The sequence below is a fragment of the Nomia melanderi genome, chromosome 11 (genome assembly GCF_051020985.1).
Source record: "Nomia melanderi isolate GNS246 chromosome 11, iyNomMela1, whole genome shotgun sequence".
In the NCBI taxonomy this organism is placed as follows: Eukaryota; Metazoa; Arthropoda; class Insecta; order Hymenoptera; family Halictidae; genus Nomia; species Nomia melanderi.
Window position 1 is genome coordinate 2,381,285 of NC_135009.1, and position 20,985 is coordinate 2,402,269.

Genomic DNA, 20,985 nt, shown 5'->3' on the forward strand with positions numbered 1-20,985 from the left:
TTTTATTTGTTTACGTAAATATTTATCCTCTAATTATTAGTATATAAATATAAAAAATATACAATAACAGAAAAGTGTTAATGAATTTTCAATATATTTTTGCTTTTTTTTCGTGTCAGGCAAAATATTTAGTAGAAGAAATCAATTTTTCTTCATCTTCTATTAAGGAAATTAAGGAGTAATTAATAAATACCTATTAAGTAATTATTAAATTAAGGAAATCTAAAGTTACATAAGTATTTTTAGTATATAAACAGTGATTTCATTCTCGTTGAGAGAACCTCATACTCGGTAATAACAGAGGAAACGTTTAAACGTAAAGAAGATGCGTAATACAATGGAAGATTATACGATCTTTATGTTTCGTTGAGCTTAACACATTGTCGACCGACAATTTTACGTAGAAACTATCCCATGTTACCGGTTATTATTCCGTAATTAAATATGAAAGTAAGACAATCTAAATAAACTTCAATATACTTTATTTATACGTAATGAATTGAAATGAAACTTTGGACATATCTTTTATGTAACTTTGAATATGTTGCTTTTGCAATATTCTATATTGCCGTGCGTATCAAAAATTTAAATAGCTAAGTGCAAACACGAGTTAACTCGTGACCAGTCAACAATGTTTGGGCATGAAAACATGAGTTAACTCGTGAACGGTCAACAATGTGTTAAATTTGTGAAATGTTCTTAGACTTATGTTTCACATGGATATTTCGAAACTACGTTTCCTTAAACATGCATAAAACACGATTTGCTTTATTCTCCGGTTTTTCAGAAAATCGAAATGAGAGAAACAGTTACGGCCCTGTCCTGGGCGGTTTCAGCATCCGTGACCCGATTACTCGACGCAACCTATATCGACGTTACGGTTTTCACTACCGAGTCGTTAATCGATATTACCACTATTTTATCTTTTTTGATTCATGACTGCCCGAGTAAACTGTTTGCCAGTTCAAAGGTGACCGTTTTCAATCGATATCCACCAAACGAGGATTCGTTATTTTCTTCAATTTTCGTTTATATCGGTCTAGTTCCTGAATTTTTCACTCGAGTATTTTGGGAATTCGACTAAAAAAACTCGGATAAAAAACCGCGATATTTTCGATTACGGTAGGATTGCGGTGAAATGAAATTTCTTGGGCAGACATGCTTAATGAAGTCAGTTCGTGCCTATTATTTAAACAGATTACGTCTCTAAGTCTTTCCTGATTTTAAGTTTCGCGTAAAGGTAAATAACGTTATTATCGATTATTGATTAATGAGCAAATTACCACTAGCTTATAACTTTAATTCCAAAAGAGACATTGTTCTTTATATAATTTGGATGCAAATATTGTTATTGGTGTATGGAAGGTTTCAAGTCATTTGCACTAGTTATCTATATTTCATAATATCAAGTTGATGCATAGTTTCGTAGCGTTTTATTTCTAACGGAATTTTATCCAAGAAGGAAAGAATAGTTATAATGTATTAAGTATCATTTCAAAAGCCATACTTTCGCTCTTTGGAAACGTCATTGAATTTTTTTATTTCAGTAATCAGTTTTTCCTGTTATGTGCTAAAGATTATGGAGCATCAGGTATTGAGAAAGAAAATTTCAGACACGAAGGAGACTCTTTATAAGTAAAAAAAATTGTTTAAGTCAAAAAATTAAAAGATGATCCGAACTAGCAAGACTAGAGCTTTAACACGTTGTGTTAAGATACACGAAATGAAGAAAAATATAATATTGTACGTATAACGTTTATCTTATTGAATGTCACTGCAGTTGGTAGTATTACTTACAATATAGAAATGTTTTGAAACAGTCATTGTTTAAGTGAGAGAATTATAGTGATTTGATTTGCATTCAAGTTGATGGCATTCAACGTGTTAAAATAATACACAAATATATATAAGTCGGTTAGTAAAAAAGTTACGTATCATTCCGATTCAAAACAACGAATGAATAATATATATCTTGTTTATTGCCAATGCACATTTACATGTATTTACTATTTTTCTGCGTCGTCATTGAACATTTGCAAACACTTGTCGTAATGGAAAACCAATTTACGTATTGCGACTGTAAAAAATTCCTCTTCGATTTTTCGACATCATGTAGAGGTTGCATTCATCATAGTTCTCATCAATAATTCCTGTCTCTCCGCCGTCTATTTTCGAATGCTTTAAATCACTTAATTGTCGATACAGGAAAGTTTGTTCACAAAAATACTATGTTTTTACGAATTGCACACTAATTGCATATATATTGTATTATTAAACATTTATTTATTAAAATTGTTGTTATGTTTCGTTTAATAGGTGTTTCGATGTGTCGTAAACTTCCGACGCGTAATGTTAAAACGTTAAAAAACGGTAGTGTTTTGTTTTTCAATTTTGTAATACGTTACAAGTTGAATGATTGTGACAGCAATATATGTCAGAATATCCATCTTCGTTAAAACGAAGTCACTGGAAACCTACTACTAGATATTTCAGCTGCGAGTTATTGTTCGAGGAATGTATTCTACAAATTTATCTGTCAAATTAATTGGGATGGGTGTTGTAAAATATAACACGTTTGTTTGAACATGAAATTATAGATACCCACAGCTTTTGCAAAAGTATTTTCAATATAAAATTGTACTTACAAAAACTAACGTGATTACATGGTAATGCCAATAGAATATAATAATATTAATAAATGTCTTTTGCTTGTAAGAATGAACTCCATGAAATAATAATGCATTTACTTGAAAACTGCTTTAAAATAATATTGTTCTTTTATGGACCAAGTTGCAGGTAGTTTTATATGTCACTCATATGCAAAAACGTAATTCTGTTCTTTTTTATGTCTATTTAATGAGGTTGTTAATCATTTGAAAGAATTATCTGTAAATCTCAAGTTATAAAGATTATTAATTACATAATTACATTATGATATTTTTATTGTAAAAATATTTGAATGGATTTAAATACGAATATATGAATGTAATCGTTTCAAACCAAGTTACATTGTAGAACAAAATATGGTAGAGCTTCCATTTGAATAGAAATTGTTAGGATTAATGGATTTGTTAAATATTTATGACTTTATCAGTATTGCAATATTATAAAATTTCCTAATAGACCGTTGCGATCAATATTCGGTTAGCTAAAATATTTATTGCTAGGAAATACTGTATTTAGGTAATAAAAATTTGAACATTAAAGTATTCGAATACAAAATCTGTCAATGTTCAAACTTATCTGAAAATTATCCATTTGTTCCAAACACTATGTATCCTTTTGTTGGTTTCGAATTCATTTATAAAATATAGTACTTTGAGTTTTTACTTTCGAAATCCTACGTTGGATTGATTTAATTCTTCATATATTTTAATGTAGAAATTTTAGCTTATTGTAGTAACACTTTTTTAATCCAAAACATAATTTTTCGATATTGAAAGGTATAAATGAATTCATGTTCTGTAAATTTCTGCTTGGAAATAGTGTTTTTAAATAATAAAACGAAGTTTGTTTAAAACAAATTTTGTTTAATTAATATGTTCTTTTAGCTGGACATTAAGAAATTAATAAACTGTACTCAAAGAAGAAATACTTTTACTCAAAATGTTTTTCAACTTGGACAAGATTCACAGGATGGAAATGGTCGATATAAACAAAAATATTATCGATACAAACAAATGCTCTGCACTTTAGCATGTGGTTTAAATATTTCTAACGTTCGACTTAAAAAAATTATGGCAATATTTCTTGAAATTTCAGTTATGAAATAAGTCTTATTTTCTGGTAGAGTCTTCAAAATTAACGTAGTATTGAACGGTTTAAGATTAGTTGTACCCCATTTCTGTAAAACGGACCCTGCACTCTGCTACCGCAGTCGGCTATCCGTAGCATACTACATAGCCCATGTTATCTTCAGTGTGGTCTGAAAACAATATCGGTCTAACGAAGACAGCCACTCTATTACACATAGTGCACAACAGTCTGACAATCGGTCATCAACCACAGTCAATCTGCGAATAAATCAACTATCATATACGACGTTAATCGACATATCATTTATCTTCAACTTGGTTTCCAATATAATTAGACGTTTGGAGATAATACGAGCAAGTCAATGATCGTAGAATTAATTTCATCGAGGCTGTTTTCAATCAATGAATATCCTGTATATTCATATTTTACGAGTTTCAACAAAGCTATACTTTTCTTTTTAAAAAAGATGTCATTTCAACGGTTTCAAACAGCGATGTTTATTTTTTTATTTTGTCAACTTACTGTATCAAAATCATTGCGAAGACCTACTCGGATACTTCAATTGATATTTGTATTTAAAATGATTCGTAAAGTCATCTTAATAATTTTTTCTCATATTAAAACCCATTTTTAGTGACATGACCTTGTAGTTAATATCAGAAAAAAGGTCAGTTACTTACAGCATTATGGATTTGAAGCAACCGTTAACAGTAAAATATTATTTCTAAATTTTTGGCTAAAATTGATTAACATTCTTCTTCATTGCATGCATGTTGTCTGTTTTTATTTTTGGTTTCCTTTCTGATACCTGCTAAATTACAATATTATTAACTTATGAAACAGTCAAATTCGAGCAGAGATTGTTTAGATTGCAGAGATTTTTAATTGACTCTTATAATATTTAAGAACAAATACACATTAACGTTTTACAATGCATTATGGAAATGCTGTAAAGAATCTTATTCATTTGGTTACTTATAATGCGTATAAATATATTAATATTATTGTTTTTACATTGTTTCCATTTAAATTTAGTTTTTGCTCCAGATTATTCCATGGGTATGATATTATCGTTCATTGAACTTGTTTTAATGTTGCTTACAATATCGTATTATAAAAAAGAAATTTCAACTATTTAAAAATAGACTATGATTTAAGTATATAAAAAAAGATTTCCATGATTCTTTCTTTTTGAATAATAACTTTGAAGAATTATGTTATACAAAATGTTGTACTGATTTGCGATTGTAATTGTATTGTGTCATTGTTACTGAAGAACTTATTTACAAAATCCTCAGCTGTTAATCGGAGAGCTTTAAAAGATTGTTAGACAACCGCTGGTAGACATAATGTTGATGTACAAAAATAACTATCAATAAATTTGGAACAACATTTAAAATAACTTTGAGAGCAGAGATATCGTACCCGTACTAAGTAACCAAAACTATACCGAAACTAAAATAACACTGAAAACTGAAATAAAATATCTATCTGTATTTCTCGATTTTTCGATCTAAACATTCTTGTCAATATTTTCGAGAACAAACCGTCATATGTTTATATTTCACTTTATCTTCAAGGCATAGCATAGCTGAAGCAAAGAATATAATATTTCGTTTGTCGAAGCCAGCCTGGCAGCCATACCTTTGACGGTACTGATTGTATAAGATCAGCGTACAGTATGATGAGTGTGTACAGTTGGGAGATGACCTGATATCTAGCAAAATGGCATAGGAGAAATGGGTGTCGTTCTAGTATCCAGTTTTATAGTTTTAATTTGTTATGTGTTACCGTGTTAACGAATAGTAAATTAATGATCGAAAATATCGGGAATTAGGAAATAAAATCAACAGAAGATTGGGCGATGAAAAGTGGAAACTGATTGATCAACCGAAATCCTGAATCTAACCATGCAGAGTCATCTCCTTGCAATAGGTGTACTCTGCGTTGTTTATGAAAAGATTTCCAGGATATAACAGGAGTAAGAGGGGTCTCCCGTCGAGTGTTTTGTTTATAGTTTTGATTGGGTACATGTAGCCGTATTGACGAATAGTAAATTAATATTGGAAATGAGATGAGAAAAGATGAAAGCTGATCAATTACATCCGCATTCCTTCTGGAGCTATTCTCGTGTGCAATGCGGGGTATGTACTCTGCGTCTTTGGAGAGAATGCTAGCAAAAGTACTGTAGCTGTAATTGGTCAGTTTTCATCTGTTCTCGTCTCATTTTCGATACTGATGCTATTCGTCAATATGGTTACACGTAACCAATCAGAACTGTAAACAAAACATACTCTAGCATTTTATCCAGAGAGGGTACATACATGGGTATCTGGATGTTTGGGTCAAAATGCATAACTTCCGACATTAATCCACTTTGTTCGAAGATCCTCATTGCTTTTTTAAAGAGGACGCAGGGATGCCTTGATCGATAAAAGAAAGAGATATAATTTATTTAATGAAAAATTAAAATGACCTTAACTTTGTTTAAGTGAAATGTTCTTTATCAGTTTGAACAGTTAAAATTGATGATTTAGTCTGACGATTAAATTTGATATTTGACATTAATTTAAAATTTAATGTGCTTTCATACGAAAAACTTCAAAAACATTTTTTAGTTCTTTTTTAAAAATTTAAGTCAATTTTGATGAACATCTAATTTAAAAAATTGCTATAAATTTTTAATATTGTAGAAAAATTATTTTTCAGATTTGAAGATCTTATAATATTAAACAGAACTTCTAAAAAATAAATTAATCAAATAATAACTTTGTAAATGGTACATACTTAAAAAATTATATCAAAAATTCAAATGAATTTCATTATTTTTAAAATTGAAAAATTTCGTAAAATCTGTTCGCTACATTGTGCAATTTGTCTACTGTTGCAAATTATAATATTATATTTTTTTCGATTCGCAAACACAATCCACATACTATTAACATAAAAATGCTGGCAAGTACCCTGGTTTCAGTATTAAGCAATTGCAATACTACATATCAGTTCCGGTACAACTTTACAGTTGACTATATAGCTATAGCTCATATAATATTTATAATAAAATAATACGGTTTTAAAAGCGTGCTTAATCCTTTGACTACTGTAGGCCTAAAAACGTTGAGAAAACTTGCGTTTGTGACACTGTAGGCATCTATAAGTGCTTGAAAATATTACTTTATTAAATTATCAGATATATTGTGAAAAAAACATTAACCTTAATGTTCAATTTTCAGTATGTATACTAACAATTCAATGCAGAATATAAATAAATAAATAATATTGTTTTAACATAGTAAAACACGGTGTTTCGCTTATTTTTATTGTGATCAACAAAGGGTTACAGATATTTTAGTATTAATACTTTCATTTTCATATTCTGATTTCTATAAATGTTACGAAGGTACAAACGAAAAATACCCATATAAGTGTCTAGAGCAAATGTATTATACATCCGGAAACTATGAAGACTTTTAATTATCTTTTAATCATTTTTCTTTAGTTTCAATACCAAACAAAATGATTTAAATATTCAACTTTAAGGAGACACCTTATGTAACTAATATAATTGTCACATTTTGTACTGCATTCATTAACAGTGCCGACCCGATGACCTGGCATCCGGTGCGCCGTCAGAGAGTTAAATAAGCTTCTCTTTGATGTTTGAATTAGTACATTTACATTAACCTTGTGTTTCTTTGTTACGTACTTAAGTGCGTCAGGTTCCTGGGGAAATTTATGCCTTTCTGTTCAAACTGTAACAAAGTAAGTGCCCAACTAAATAAATTTAATTATTGGAATAGTTAATCCTACATTCAATAACTTCCTTTCAACGTCTAGACATATTATATATGCTCTGATAAAATCCAATTATTTCATTCGCAATGTGAATGTCTCATATATATTTCGCTTTACATTGAATATATGCACTTCTTTTGGAAATTAAAATCATGTGTTAAAGTAATTAAGATACATAATTATCATTATGGTGATATATATTTATATTTAATATTATAATAATTATCATCGTTATTAATTATCGATTGGTTTTTATACTTACTGTATTAAATTCAAAATTATATAAATTGCAAACCTATTGACATTTAACTTTCAATTTTCTTGTGTAGCTGTAATTACGTATTACTTTAAATTTAAATGTTAAATCTTCTTATATTGTGATACGTTCTTTTAATAATTTAAAAAATTGTAAAGGTGCTCACTAGGCGTCTAACTTATTGAATATAAGTCAACATGAAGCATAAAAATATTTAATGAGAATGTAGTAGTATATATAAAATGCTGAATATAATTTCAAACTCATAACTCTCTAATAAATTTAAAGTAAGATAATGCTAATCAGCATTCCTGCTAAAGACATCAGCAGCTGGTGGTGGTGGCGTTTGTGGAGAAGGTACGACTGTGCAAGCCTTAAAGTTACATTTCAATTATGTGCAGCTGTTCTTGCGCAATTTTGGTTACACTTCTAACAATTTATATGATGCAAATTTATATTGAGAATATGATATTAAATATTTTTCAGTTTTTTCATCTATTGCATTAAACTTTAAGTAATATTCTTTTATTGTTTGACACGTTGAACAAGTTGAATGCCACACGATTTTATACAGCAAAATACATAACATACATCATTTGATTGGATTGCATTATTATTATTGCACGTTAATTTAGCAGAATGTCACCGCATTAGGTAGCATTATTTATAATATAGAAATGTTTTCAAATAATCACCGTTTCATTGAGTGAACTATAGTAATTCGATTTAATTGAGGGTTGCCGGTGACTCTCATGGCATTCAACGTGTTAATAATTATATAAACATAAAATTTTCTGTAAATTATTAAAATTAGGGTACATAGAAAACTGATTTTATCGTTTCAGTTAAATTACATAGTGTAATTCAATAAAATAGCAGTAGGTAGTGGATTACGTTATATTTACAATCTATAAAACAAATGTTGAAACTGTCCATTTATCTCGGTAACAGTTTTTCATATTAAGTGTTTACCCGTTTCAAACTGTTTTATAACAATCAACAAAGATAAATTTCTTTTAATTGTTTCGTCATGGCACAGTGGCTGCAAAGAAATCCATGAAACTTGGCAGGTACAATAAGGTCAGTCACGCGATTGGCACAAGCTGCACCCCTTCCATCGTTAACAATATTCACAAGCAATAAAGAAAAAAAAAGAAACGGTTTCGCAACGTCTGTTTTTCTCAACAGAATCTATTGAAGAAGTGTAGTTGGGGAATTTTTTTAACAGAGCGATTTCTTTCTTCTATGATCTGATTCGTTTGGATATGAGACATTCACAAGCAAACATATTAATGCTTACTTTAATATTATATCGATACTTTAAAACACTTACGTGTGTAACTTTGAATGCAGAAGATAAACTGCATTTGAACATGGAATTCTATTACTACTTGAAACTGAATGTTTTTGTTTTAATTTATACCTAATGGTCACATTCCGTGTTTCACATATGACACAAGTAAATGTACCTACTTTACACATATTAATAGTAAAGGCGCAGTTTCCTATTTATATATTTATATATTATATTAGGCGCACATTCCTTTGTATATTATATAATTGTATAGAGTCCAATTAACGAAAGTTAATAAACACTAGTTATATAATTGATAAAACTTATTATATTATCTATTCTATAACGACCAATATTTTATTTTAACATGACATTAATATTCGGACACTTTAAAAAAACTAATAACTTTTATATTAATTTTTCCGAACAGAAATTAATTTATATTCTATAAGACGCCATCCTGTTACATAATTTATTTCAAACGTTAAGGCATGGTGCAAGTTACGTATTCTAAATATTGTATTAGTTGCGTAACTCCTTTCTTTTTTCAACTATACTTCCAAAATTTCTTTAAAGGTTCAGTAATTTTCTTATATCTTCAGTCTAATTCATTCCATAAATTCAGAACTAATAGATTTTCAGTCGTTATCCTAATAATATTTATACATGATTTGAATTCTCATTTTTGTTGCATTCCTTAATAAAATACTTTTTGGAATATTATACTATTAATAAGTTTCTAACTCCTTTTTTTACAATTTGTCGTTTTCTACTTACTCCATCTAAAAATATTAAAATTACTCTCGCTACTAAAAGTAAAACGTTCTTAAATATATTCTTTAACATAATTTAATTTTTGCCTTTCATTCTTTTCATTTATATACAATGGTGCATGAAAGTATTTTTACGATGGATGAAAAATTGTAGAACTTCCAACATTCCTATAAACACTGAAAAACTGTTTGAATACATAAATCTACCATGGCCTTGACGATTGCAATTTCCCCTTTACAATGAACTCATAAAATGTGTTGTGCGTTTTTTTTCTCCAAGTTATTAAACTTCGAATGTAACTTAAAGTGACGAGTATTCGATGAAATCTTAAAAATTCTTGAATTTTTGTCATTTAACCGAAACATTTATAGTCCTATAACCTGGAAAAAATACAACAAATTTTTGTTTATTTAGATCAGAAGATGATCATTATATAGTGAATTGAAAAGAACTTCAAAATACTCGTTTTTATTACTGCTCCTTTGACAAATTAATGTTGCTAAGCAGTTGCATGTATTACTTACGTATTTGACACTTATTCATTTGGAAATAAATTCTAATTTGAAGAAACTGGGCTTGACAATTATTTATTTAAGGGAACCTCAACCGCAATCTTGCGAAATTTTGGATTCGTTGTAGGGGAAAGGGTCCTGAGTAACGTGCATTCTGTCCGAAGCCTGGCACTAACCTAATCCAGAACTAACCTAACCACATTTTATTACTGCTACAATCACAATTTTGCGGAAATAGATATTCAATTTCAACTTTAAATACTTACATTCCACTAAATATAATGTAAGAACTAGAACCTTCTTTTTACCATAACTTTTGAACCACGATCGCCGTATACCTCAGATGAAGTACATATTATTTAGAATGCTTCTCTCTACAACATATCTAATGTTTAGCACAATTAAAGTTAACCTCTTGACCTACAATACCGTATCAAACTTACGTTGAAAATTTTAAAGTGAATTTGACAAATCTAAGTGTTATTTATTTTGTTTAAATATAAATTAAATATTACTTTTCTATTATCAATTGTTAATCTTCTGAGTAAACGTAGACGTAAAGTAAACATTAAAATTTGTTCTTTTCCTCATAAGTTATTAACGATAAAGTACTTGTATCGATCATAGTTAAGAAATAAATCATAGGGCAAGGGGTTAAGATTCCTTTTTGTAAATAACTAACCTGGACATTTTAGTACCACTTACTATTTCGAAAGGATGGTGTCTCGTAGTCTGCGTTCACGATTTGTTTATGGGCGTGGCTTTCATATTTTCATTTTACTTATTTCAAATTGCGATTGGATTGAAGTCTGCTAAGTTTCATACAATGAAACAGAATTATGATGGTGATAGAAGCCAAGAGTCATTTCAGAAATTGTATTGTATTTTATGGCACAAGAATCCGTCAAGCGTAAGAATCATATAACGTAGCTTAAGAAATATTGGAAAGGTAGTAGTAACCACATATGAATTCGAGGATATGGCAAAAGTAATTGCCATAGTAATTGACATACAGTTATATTCTTGAACATCTTTATGATGTTCATTTTGAAGCTTTCCCAAAATGTCATCCACTCTATTTTTACTTATGTCAAGCACTATATGTCATACCTGTTAAGCGCTTTGGTTATAATGGAATTCAATCAACGTCAAAATACAAGTGATCGCATAAAGCTTAAGACCTATACCCTGATTACAGTGCATAACAACATTCCTTAGATCATCTCAATATCATGTTAGTTTACATATATTTATATACTCCAGGTAAATGCCAGTTACAGAATTTTTCAAATTAGACAATATTTCAACTAAAACATATTAAATATAAAACATTACACATGGTATAAATAAAATCTATAGTTTTATTAACTAGATGTTCCAATATTATACACAATTACATAAATGTTTATATTCTCCGTCGTGAATTAATGAAATAAAATTATAGCGCGGCGGAGTACAGATTTAATTTACTTGCTATTTATCATACGATGACATAAGAAATATTAGAAATATTTAATGATTATAGAAGAAATTGATCTACAATATCCTTTAATCTTGTCCTGTGTAACGAAAACACACCTGATACCTATACACTCACAATTTTAGTTTATGAAAGATCTGTAAGCAAATAAAATGTATTTCCTTATTCTTCATCTTCGAGTTTAGAAATTTGTCAAATCTCCATGCAGTGAAAAATAGCCAGTATTACCGTGACAAACAAATAAAATGGTGGCAACATTTCTGGGTCAAGGAAAACAGTACGAAAGACAATAAAAATAATGCTATTCCATAGAATTTTAATGTTATACAAGATTTTTTTTTGGCACTGCATTTCGTTTCTCACATTTCAATTAAGAATACAAAACTATTGCATAAGTGCATAGATACTGCACTCACCAATAAATTTTAACTTTCCTTTATCTCCCAGAATTTAATAGTCAATTTCCATAATCTCTTACGCACACTAAATACACATTTGAGAACCATTTTTCTTCGTCATACAGAGTTTTTAAAAAAATAATACAATTTACAAAATTAGAAATTATTTGTATATTATCTATAAAAAATGTACAGTTTATAGCAAATGATCCTACACATTCTTCAAAATACAATTACATACATTTTCATTACATTACAAATATGCTTATATAATTGTTCAAGCGAACGAGACCGTTACGCAGTAATTTTCAGTTTATTGTAAAAATGGAGTATGTGAAATAGAATTTAATTACATTTTCGTATAATAAAGTAAACTCTATTTCTGTGAAAATCACTCAAGAAAGTCGTGGCATAGATTTCATTTTTCTTTAAGAAAATGGAATAAGCTAGCAGTGCACGAAATTTACTAGAAATTCTTGATGTCAACAATCGTCGTTCCCCTCTGCACATTCCTTGTAACTCTGTATCTTTCTTTGATAGCTTTCATATAAATACATATTACTACATTGCATTGCATAGTTAGATTTTGTTTCACAAACATCTTAGGTTATCAAATAAACTGAAAAATATATTTGTACGTGACAAATATCACATTCTATCCTTTAATGATTTTTTAAATACTTTTATGTACAGAAATCAATTAAAAATGTACCTATATCATTCTATTTAAAGTAGTCTATAAAATAATCTTTAAAAATAAAAATAACAGTAACAATGTACTGAAATTATTCGACAGCACAAGGAAGTGTTGTCGTTAATTTTTTATAAATATATATAATTAACGCATAGATAGTTTTTAAAAATGAAAAGTCGACAAGTGATATTCAATATATAACAATTTATACATGCAACATAAAATATGTACCAGAAGGTACTATATATCGACCAGAAAGTACGATGATAATACTTCCTTGTGCTTTCGAATAACTTCGGTATACTGTTACTATTTCTATTTTCAACAATCTTTATTCGCATAGGAAATTAACAATACAACAACCAGAATTGAAAATACATTAGGTGAATTTTTTATAATTTACAATGTCTCAAATAAAGAAAAATTGCCAAAAATGTAAATTTTCGAGTATAACAGTTTAAAGCATACGAATGGAATCTAATGAAACTGGATCCGTTGAAAGCAAGAAATGACGCACACAGTCTGAAAGATAAAAGAATGTGGTAGAAAACGTTTATGACTGCAGTTATTGCATCGTGGGACGATATATTCAGTTGATCGAAAGGAAGGTCTACAGGCATTCTACCGGAGCATCGATTGCCACCTTAACAGTTTATCGGACTTCCTCTACGTTTATCGGAACTATGGTCTCTTTTCGAAAGAAGGTCTCTGAGATACACCGGTAGTCACAATAGCTGACCTTCTAGCTCCAAACACCCAAACGTCATCTCTCCGAATGTGGATAACCATTGTGACTGTACCTCAATGTTCTTTTTAAAAAAAAGCAGACCATAAGAGGATGCGCTGTTATCAAACAGCTATAGTGTCACAGAGATAGAAACTGCTACAATGTATTCGAGGACACTGTCATTGGCGAACGGAAAATTGTAAAGAAATCTCATGGGCAGTCCATTAACATTTCTAAATTATTGCTAATAAAAGGTATCGGTATACAAGATGTGTCATTTAAGTATGTTGTGTGGAATATCTCGTAAAGTATTAAAGTAAAGAGTAAAAATGTTCTTACAGAAGTTGTTTGGTATGAAGGCGCACATTATGTGGCATTAATGTTATGTTCATAGCTAGGTAGATGGGGAAGATGTCAAGGTCAAGGTAATTTTTTTTAATGGAATCATACATCTTTTTCTCTACAATGTAATAGTGAGTTTTCAGACGAATTTAGCGATATTCAACATTTATAATTTAATATACGGAATAATATCATGTTGCACATCATCGAATTGGTGTAAAAATCCGCTGTTACATTGTAGAAAAAAGATGTATAATTTCATTTAAAAACATTAACTTAACCGTGATATCTCCTCCACCTATTTAGCTATGGAAATAACATTCATAATACATAATGTGCCCCTTCATACCAAACAACTTTTGTAAGGACATTTTCTTTCCAGCTTCAATACTTTACGAGATATTCTACCGTACACACTTAAACGGCACACCCTATGTATGAAAGCTTAAAGGAAGAACCTACTAAGAAATATGTGTGCAGCCAAGGGTAAAACATACTGGAGGGTCGATAATGGTTTAGTACTGCATTTCTGTTTATGAAGCGGGAGACGTGGTTTGGATTAATTAAAAATTAATAGCCGCGTGATACCTTGAGATACTGCAACAGCGTGCAATTTCGTCCGCGCGACGATTAATTGGTGACGATATCTTTATTCATAATAATGAAATCGACCGTACTTGCAGTTGTGTGAACAATTATTCAAGGAATGCGAAATAAAATGAAACATTGAATGTTACAAATTGGCAGATTAATGTTGTAATTGAAACACAGTAGAACTCCGTTTATCTGTACTTCATGTATATGAACAGGCTTGCAATGAGTTCAAAGCATAATACGTGAATTCAGAGTTATGATATTATTGTATAGACTGAGTTCCAACGGCGGATCTAATTATATTTTTAATAAAGTATTACTAATTGTGAATATTATTCATTGTTTCTTATAATTTGGATACTTTAGTTTAGATAAATCGTATGTAAAATATTTATACATATACAAGTTGGAATCTAATCGTCTAAATCGTAGCTTTCACTATCACATCTGATAAGTGTAGGTAGTGGGAAGATTTGGTGAGATTCTATTATACGAACCATTCAATTATATAAACTATCATGTCTTTTGGCCTGTTGATGTAAACGGAGTTCTAGTGTAGTAATACACGCGTTTGGGGTTATTTGAATTGAACTCGAAGAGAAAGGAATATTAATTATTAGGAACACATACTATAGCTGTATAAGAAAAAGTTTTTTTTCTTTCGAGTGATAATATGTTTGTATGATATCTATGATAAAGTATATAAGCTAAATTATTTACGCTGTTTATATCCTTTAATATTATAAACTGACATTAGGTTGTATATAAAAATCTTTGTTTAAATATGCTACTATCAAGCAACGTGCTTTTAATATAAAAAATGGAATTAAAACATTCTCCTTAGGAATAACTAGTATTGCGAAAAATAAAATGTTTAGATACAAAAACGTGTTATTTACGATTATAGAGTCATTTAAGAAATCGTGTATGTTCACTATGTTTTCTAAAATTAATATTTTATCACAGAAAATTTCTTTCTTTGCAATGATCAGGAAATATTATTATTATTATTATTATTATTATTATTATTATTATTATTATTATTATTGTTGTTGTTGTTGTTGTTGTTGTTATTATTATCATCATCATTATTATTATTATTATTATGGCTAATAATTTTTTAGATGGATTTAAGGACAAAAGTACCACGAATTCGTCTAATCATAGTTGATGAAATTATACTACTTATTTAATATAATCAACGCATATTTAAAAGATGGTTTGCATTATAGGTACCTGAAAATTTATGCCATTTAAAAATCATAAAAAAATTAATTTGTATGACGTTGTGTCTTTTAACATTAAATATTTTTCATAAGTGCAAATTACTTTATGCAGTACTTTATTATTCTATCTGAAAAAGTAAGTACAAAACGCAAAATAACATTTTTTCCAGGTGATGTTTTATCTTCGAGATAATTGTATATCAAGCGTTTATATGTTCTATTGTATCGTAATCGGCGAATGTGTCTGTCCGAGACTGACCATTTCCACTTATATCAGCACAGGCGTGTTGGATAAATCGAAGTCAATTCTTTGGAGAATGCGGTCTACAACGAGAAAATTTTATTTTATATTTATGACTTACTTTTCCATGCACATTCACTTAATTTCTAGTAATACAATTTTGGAAACATCCTACAGGTGTATATATTGGAAAAAGAAAACAGAAGTATTCTCCTGATGTATGTGAAGATGTACACCTTCTTTACTTTTATTCTATGTATTATTAGAAACGAAATGAAATTTCAATAAAGAATGATCAAAGATAGAAGGATTTCCTTCGAATACTTGTTCGTGTAAAAACTGTCAGTCGTTTTGAATTTTCCTACGTAGACTATACAGCTTTTGCAAGTGATAGATTAATATAAACACGAAAATGGTTCTAGTAAAATGTATTATTTTTTAATAACACAAGAAGCAATTACGAGAAAAATATTCACAATAAAAATGTATTCACATCAGTAATCGTTTGACTGGATATTAGTAACAAACTATTACCGGAAATAATGAAAGTGAATAAATTCCATGACATTTCTCTGAGTCATGCTTCATTCAACACATCAACGTCGAAATTCTAATTGTAGGTAGGTACTAGTAACAGCGTTGTGCATTACTCTAATTGTGTCAAATAAGTACGTTGGTTTATGATAATTGGCGATATAACTTTTTGTAAATTGAATACCCCAATCAACTAATAATTACGCACAATTACCATAAATTCTACCTACTAATTTGAATATGTCCTGCTAACGAAGCAAATTAAGTACAGGTATACGTACATATTAGTAACCTCGTATACAAATACCTCAAACAACGAATAAATTCGCATTCGATCGACAATTAATTCAAAAGCTCTTCCGTGACCCGACCAAAACCCTGCCGAGCGACGCTAAACAAGCCAGCACACTGAACTACCACGATAAGAAATCGAAACGTTCCCGTAAAGAAAACTGACAGAATCGAAAATTCGATCAGGTGTCTCCTCGGTGACAATTAACCCGTTCACAAACTTTTTCCATTTCTCGCTTTCCCGCCAAGGGAATCACGCGTGTCGTAAATACGTGATAGCCGTAGAGACACGCGTGTAGCAGCTGGGCACGTCGATGCGCACGTAGTAGAAACGCTAGTGGAGAGAAGGAGGAAAACAGGGGAAAGTCGAGGAGAACGGTTAAGGTAGCGTTGGTGGTGGACGCGATGGAGGATGGAATAACGGTGGGTAGTAGCGGCGGGTGGTGGAAGCGGCGCAAAGCAGACACTGCGAGAGAGATCCGGCGTGGGGAAAGGGTGGAGGGGAAAGTGGGGAGCGAGTGGCAGCGTAGCGGCTCGTTTAGCACGCAGGATCAGCTTGGGGGAGAGCCTCGCTCCGTCGCTTTTACCTCGCGCTAGCTAGTAGCTCCGCCGCATTCGTACGTGATACGAAAGACACGCGCCCGTCAGAGTTACGTACAGGCTCGTACAATCGCTTCTAAATCTCCTGCGTGGGTGTGTTCATTCTTCATCGTATTTCTTTCCTGCGTTCTCTCCTCCTTTCCTCTTTGTCTCTCTTTCTCCTTCTCTCTCACTCTTTCTCTCTGTAAACTCTCGCTGTCCGCCCATCTCTTCCTTTCACTTGTCTTCTCTTCAACTCTGATTCTCATCTAGGGACACTTTGGATTTGTGCTTTAGTATAAATCCTTTCTCCATTCCTCTTCTGTCTCTCTCGCTCTCTCTGTTTTCCTTTCATCGTACAATTCGAACGAGCTCGAGGTTCTTGTTCAACGTTTCCCGATGTGATCGATCTCCTCGCGCGCGTGGACTCGCTTTCGATCCGTCGGAGAGACAAAAAACCGAAACGATAGGCACGCACGAAGAAGACGAGAGAGTTACCGCGTGCGTGCTCCTCGACGTTGTCTCGGGCACCGAGTACGCACGCCCGTTGACGAGAAAGCAGAGGTGAAACTGGACGCGCTTAGGACATTCTAGGGACGATCGTCGGCGATGTTGCGTCTTCATATACGTTCCTCTGCAAACGTTTTTAACTAAGGAACGAAGACAGATAAAGAGAGAGAGAGGGAAAAGAAGGGTGGGAGGAAAATAGAGGGAAAGGGAGAGAGAGAGAGAGAGAGAGAGAGAGAGAGAGAGAGAGAGAGAGAGAGAGAGAGAGAGAGAGAGAGAGAGAGCTTACAGGTAGCGTGTCTAAGCCGCGGTGTAGTACGATTTAGAAGCTTAAAGAACGCGATACAGTACCAGTAGCTACTCGGTGCCAGACCGCGACGCTAATTGCCGTTGGGACATCTGTTTCCTGGACCGGTACCAGTGAACTACCCGAGAAATCTCTCTCACAAGCAAGGAAGGAAGGAACACTGGGAAAGAAAGATAAAAGAAGAACGCGTGAACACACCTAAGGTGCTTGCTACCGAAATGGAGTCTCCAGGCAACTCGAAGTAAAGAGGGAGTTACCTCGGCGTAATCGCGTTGAAAATTCGATAGGAATTTCTGCGGGTTTCTAATCCTTTCCCTGTCGTTTCTCTCTTCCCTTCTTGTTTACGAGACCCACGGTCGTCCGACGGCGATTTGGAAAGTGAACGTAATTGTCCGCGGCTTGCTAACCTCTTCTAAGCTCTGTTTCTTGTTACCCTGTGCACCGACGCTTCATCGGTCACGTGTTCCCATGAACACCTCTGGAGTTGGAAGAATATCGTAATCGCGTTTCCCATTGACCGTTTCGCAGGACGCGCGGGTGCTTCACGTCGGCTGCAATCGTCGGGGAATTATGCGTGCGCGTGAAGGGTAGCGCGAGGAACACGCAGTGAGAAGAGTGAAGTTAAAGTGTGCCGTTGTAAAAATTCATCGTGCTGGTGTGACAGAGCAAGGTGGGTGTCATCGGAGGCGGCTGAAAGTCTCACGGTGAACTCGTCCATCTGACTGTCAGGCCACCAGTCAGTCGGTTTAAACGTCCGAGTGCCACGAGTTTCGGCATTTTTGGCGACCTTTTCGTCGTCGTCCCGTCGCTCCGTTATCGTCCAAAGTAATAACGGAAGGAGATCCGAAGCGATTCGTGCAGAGCTGGGTTGTCGCTGCGTGCCTCGCCGCATTTTAGGATTTACCACGTTAATCAGCCGGTAAGATTTTTCGGTACTTCGCGAATCGTTAAACTGCGTTGCATTTTATTGTGATCGTACCTTTTCGCATGGAACACTGCGAAAGGAATTAAGCGGAAGACACTTACGATGGAAAAATTATGCAATGTAACATACTATGATCACGCACTGCTTGAAAAGAATAGTTGTGTTTGATCGTAGAACAGTCAGCAATACACGAAATTTTAGAGGAAAATTGTTTGCTGCTTATAGTCCTTTCCCTTCGTGAAATTAGACGATACAATTAATTTTTATGTGATATTTAAATTTGTAGATTCATGTGAATTTATTAGACACGATTCTTTTGTGGGTGTTATATTTGAGAACACCACAACGTTAGAAGTATTTGTCCGTTAAAGGAATAATACAAAATCTTTTGAAACCATTCCACAAACATTGTTATGATAATAATATTCTGCTGCTTGCGACGAATAAAGGAAAACAATAAATGAAACAATTCATTGTTTCTTTTAATAAGTTACTTTGAAGAACTTGATATTCGATTTTGTTCTATATTCGGTACCGATATCGAAAAATTTGAAGCATCTGCATAATTCATGACGGCCCGCTATTTTCCTCTCGTCCATCATTGCAGAATCCCTTATCATCGTTCTTTTGATCTTCTTACTCTCCGGCTGAAACTCCTTCGAAATTAAAGTAATAAGGGAAGAGGAAATATTTTTTCCGCCGCGTACTTACACATTTTCGTTTCGCCGTTTATTACATTTACGTTCGAGAACTTAATCCGAGCAAATACAACGACACGAATGTCAAATCTAACGGTTTTACGTTAATCATAGAACGTACTATAAAATTACGGAGCAGAAATTCATCCAGAGGAATCGGTTAATAGTTTAAACTCACTGAGGAACTGAAATAGACGTAATCCTAATACAAATATTCAAATAAATTACTCGATATTGAATTATTCTTTTTACAGGTAAAGGAGGAGCAGAATGCAATTCTTTAAATATTGGTTGAATAGAAAGTTTCACGGCTAACTTTCGGGGAAAAATAAGTTATTTCTCAATCTAACATATATGTTCCCCCATTTCCTTACCTCTCAAACGCATATAAACAAACGGTATTTGAAAAACGATGAAATTCTTGTCAAAATTTCACAAGTTCACAAGAATTTTGCCGACAAAACTTTCCGTTTAACCCAATATCTCAACCCCATTCACTTGACATATGAAACCAAATATTCGTGTTTATGTTTGACAATACGCGACGTGTTTCAAACCTTAAAGGTACCGACGAAATATAGATGTCCCGATTGTGTTTGAATTTTTATATATTTTAATTAAATATTTTCGTTATATACTGTGTCTCATTGTCAATTCCAAAAGAAATACTTGATAATACCTATCAGAAACGAAGAAAAACTTTTCGAAGTAGTTAGGGTACTTGATCAGAAAATCCAACTAACTTATTAAAATGAACTACCGATTAATAGCGAAAGAATAGTTTATAATACGATTATACCGAAAAGAATGGGCGTAGAGAATAAAAAAAAACTGAGTATGAATGTAATGAACACTTAAGATATATAATTTTGCAAGCTATAATAGGAAAAACATTTTTGTTCTCTTTTGTGAGATTTGTTATCATCGGATTATTTAACGCTATTTTTTACTCAAGTATAGTGATTGCAAATGGAGACATTATCACTAAATAATCGGAAGTATATAAGAATGAATTTCACAAGAGAAATTTCCTTAATACGAGTTGTTCATAATGA

The 20,985-nt window shown here is 32.0% G+C and overlaps 2 protein-coding genes across 7 annotated transcripts in view; both read left to right on the forward strand.

The window, feature by feature from the left end:
* Nca (neurocalcin homolog) overlaps nucleotides 1–20,985 on the forward strand; it is a 484,597-nt gene that overhangs the window by 290,827 nt on the left and 172,785 nt on the right. The window lies entirely within an intron of this gene.
* The window catches only part of LOC116435237 (neuronal calcium sensor 2), a 158,400-nt gene continuing 144,913 nt past the window's right edge, over nucleotides 7,499–20,985 (forward strand). The window contains exons 1-2 of one of the 5 annotated variants that reach the window (XM_031994626.2): nucleotides 17,468–17,607; nucleotides 18,836–19,226. The gene's annotated coding sequence lies outside the window, so the exon portion shown is untranslated. The other 4 variants (XM_076372097.1, XM_076372096.1, XM_031994627.2 and 1 more) reach the window with 4 other exon arrangements.